General features: G+C 28.7%; 1 long non-coding RNA gene across 1 annotated transcript; it reads left to right on the top strand.

Moving 5' to 3' along the window:
• The first annotated feature begins 2,471 nt into the window (after positions 1–2,471).
• LOC127085906 (uncharacterized) lies at positions 2,472–2,974 on the top strand. The gene is made up of 2 exons (XR_007789305.1): positions 2,472–2,570; positions 2,668–2,974. It is a non-coding gene; the product is annotated as an uncharacterized LOC127085906 (long non-coding RNA).
• Positions 2,975–3,737: the final 763 nt, after the last annotated feature.

The raw sequence follows: 3,737 nt of genomic DNA, 5'->3' as shown, positions 1-3,737 counted from the left end.
TGTTGTCTTAGTGTTACGATAAATTAACAAACTTGATAAACCCGATTCCATGGTGTGTAACACTCTCTTTTAATAACAACCCCTTAATCCCTTAGGTGAAATCAAAATTAAAACAAGGTTTTATCCTGCATTAGTTCCCATTTCACAAAATTGTAATTCTCTATTCCTAAAGTATTACTAATTTTGATTAGTAAAATTAAGTTAGGTTTCAAAATTTGGGATCAGTAATCATTTAAAACCTAGATCAACTGTAACACTCCATATAATACACATCTAGAAAATACATTAAATGTAATATTAATTGGTACAAATACAATACAAGTGCCTAATGGCATCATTAGATACATGTCCATCACGTAAAATATAATGTATGGCATATGACATACAAAATTCATAAACAAAAAATAAGATATATGTACAATATTCTCATTGCACAAATATCCACAGTGGAAGATCACGTAATGAAAGTCTTCGAAACATCATCAGACAATATCTTCCTTCCCCTAACATGAAAATAAACACCTGAAAAACAATAATAATAGTGGTGTGATATGATAATTTCAGTGAGTTCCCATATCTTACGGGTTCACTCGGCTCTAAGGAATTTCTCAATGATTCTTAACTCAAGTCTTTATCTCTCATTACTTGTATATCAGTTATAGAAAAAATCAAGACTTAAGCATCTAAAGGATATTCACATTGTATGGAAACATGTAACTCAAGTTTACTTAACTCAATAAATCATTATTCGGAACTGCAACAAAGCATCTTTCCTCGACCAATCCTACATCTAGAACTATGGACAATGGTCACAGATCTTTGTATGATTCGACTTTCTTGTGGATTCGGGTTTTCCATGGGACTCGAACCTACATCAAGATCCGTAACTCGTATGACAATAAGACCCACTTAGAGTACCTTTTTCCGTATAGGACTCGAACCCACTTAGGTGCCCACGTCTTTATGGGATTCGAACCCACTTATGAGAACTCTCCTCTATGGGACTCAAACCCATTTATGAGTCTCGAATAATTGGTGCCACATCATGAATTCTACTTTACATAAGCATATGAATTGGGTTATGCACGATCAAGGGTTATTTTTTTAATACTTGACTAGGTCACAACATCAACGTGACTGCACTCATCAATCACTAGGTGATCACATTCACCAAAATTCTCATACTATCACAACGTGTTTCATACAAAGCCTATTAGTTCTCAATTCAAGCGACTACTCGTGCAAGATGCACACCGAGGTACCTTCGTGTCCAAGCATTTCCACCTAAGTCATTTCATAACGTAAGTTGTCTTTCTAATTTATTCACTTAATTACAACCTAGGCTTATCTCACTTTTCATCATAGGTTTTAAGAAATTATCATACAGTCAACGCAATCAAGTAAATCATAGCATGGTATATGTCTAAAATTAACATCATTCTAAATAATACATTTTCCAAGTCTCTCTCTCTCATCATAGGTTTTAAGAAATTATCATACAGTCAACGCAATCAATTAAGTCAAAGCATGGTATATGTCTAAAATTAAAATTATTCTAAATAATACATTTTCCTAAAAATTCCCATATGCTTATAAATAAACAATAAATCTCGAATTCAGATTTCCTAAAATTTAAAGAGTCGAAATCTTAATGTAATACTTATCAAAATCGGATCACAATATTTTGAGATTCACTATTAAGTACTATATTAAGCTAATTGATCTTTCAAATAATAATAATATAATAATCAAATTAAATGTATATAACAAATCTTCACATGGCTTATTTGTCAAAATAATTTTAAGTGCAAAATGTTTATGAATCAATTTCAAATTTCAAATAGAAATCAAATTTGAAAATTTTGCCAAATAAGAAAAAAATATATCCAAAACAAATCACTCAACCAAATTTAAATCTTTATTTTCTATAACAATGAATAGATATGTATACAATATGACAACCTTATAAATAAATGACACTGACATATTTAATTTGAAAATCATCAAAATTAAATTTCTAATTTTAATTAAAATTTTATCTAAATATAAATATGATTGTATATCTCTAAATCAATAAAGAGAAGCGATTATATCTAATTTATCTATTTTAGTCTTACTTATTAGTAGAAATAAATAATAAGGTGAAACTATTCGGATTTGGGTATTTGCAATAATATAAGAAAAAATATAGAAAATCAGTTTTAATGTTATTAGTTAAAATAATATTACTAACATTTGATTTGATGAAAAAAAATTGTATCAACATTTGCTTAAATTAATATATTTTCTTTGGTTAAATATAATGTAAATTATTTACAAGAAATAAAGGAAATGTTATTATATTTAGAAGATATTCCTTACACTTTTCTTTTATAAATTTTTATAAAACTTTAGTCAATACAAATATTAATATTATTCTAAATACTACATTTTCCAAGTCTATATATATGTAATGGAAATGAGATAAGTCTAAAATATAAGATATACAAATTCAACAGAAAAAATGGCATTTAACAACTATCAATCTTATCTTCTCTTTGTTTCATGCATTGCTTTGGTCTTGTTTTCAGGTGAGGAGAAAGTTTTTGTTTTAATATTTTAGAGTTGTATATTTCATAAACAATTTAGTAACTTAAATTGAAAATATGTTATGTTATATTATTTCAGGATTGGTTACTAGTTTGGAGACTCCAGCAATAATTTTAGATGAATCATGCGCCCCGGGGTGGCCAGATGCACAGTGTTGTTCTGGACTTTGTTCTCCTACCTGCGATCAAGACTGTAAGGGCAAGGGATTTTCATTTGGTGGATTTTGTGATACTCTAGGTGTTGATTACCTATGTTGTTGTTTTAAGAATTGACTTATGTTCCTCAAAAATATACTCTAGGTGTTGATTACCTATGTTGTTGTTTTAAGCAATGACTTACTTATGTACCTAGAAAATATGAATATAAAGCCAAATATTTCTGTATCCGCCACTGTCCACGATCCAACCGCAATTTAAAATCATTGTTATCATTTCAAGTGTTTATGAACTATGATTTTATTTACGAAATTGTTGAATATTCATTACTTTATTTTTGAAACTGTTGAATATTCATGACTTTATTTATGAAAATTTTGAAATATTCTAAAAGTTTGGTTAGAATTTTATAGATCAAATTACTTATATTAAATGGTATCTTGAAAAAATTATATTTATTAATCACAACTAATCCGGAGTGAATTTCATCCACATTGTTTCACTATTTTTTTTTTCCTCGTTTTAGATCGAAGAAACAACGATTTAAATTTAAGGTGGAAAATTTGATTTTTACTGCTATGATTCGAGTCAAGAAGAATTCACGATTCGAGTCACAAGGTGTTGTGATTTAAATCATGTTCAATTCATGATTCGAGTCAAATTAAACAGAGGTCAATTCTAGATTTCATGGAGAGGTATGATTGTAGTGAAGCTTTAAACATGATTCAAGTCACGTTAGGTTGTGATTCAAGTCAAGTTAATTTTATGATTCAAGTCAAATCGTCAAGAGACAAATTACAATTTTCTCAAAAGTCTTGATTTGAGTCACAGATTGCACATGATTCTAATCAAATTATTTGGCACGTTGATTTAAGTATTCTGATTTGTGATTCAAGCAACATCAGATAAAATGACAAACACCAACTTGCAATGCTAAAAAAAGAATACTATAATGGATCAAAATTCTAATTTTATTGATTAGTGAGTGGTCTT

The sequence above is a fragment of the Lathyrus oleraceus genome, chromosome 5, assembly GCF_024323335.1.
Source record: "Lathyrus oleraceus cultivar Zhongwan6 chromosome 5, CAAS_Psat_ZW6_1.0, whole genome shotgun sequence".
NCBI lineage: Eukaryota > Viridiplantae > Streptophyta > Magnoliopsida > Fabales > Fabaceae > Lathyrus > Lathyrus oleraceus.
The sequence above is the reverse complement of the archived record's forward strand: the minus strand, read 5'-3'. Positions and strand labels throughout refer to the sequence as shown.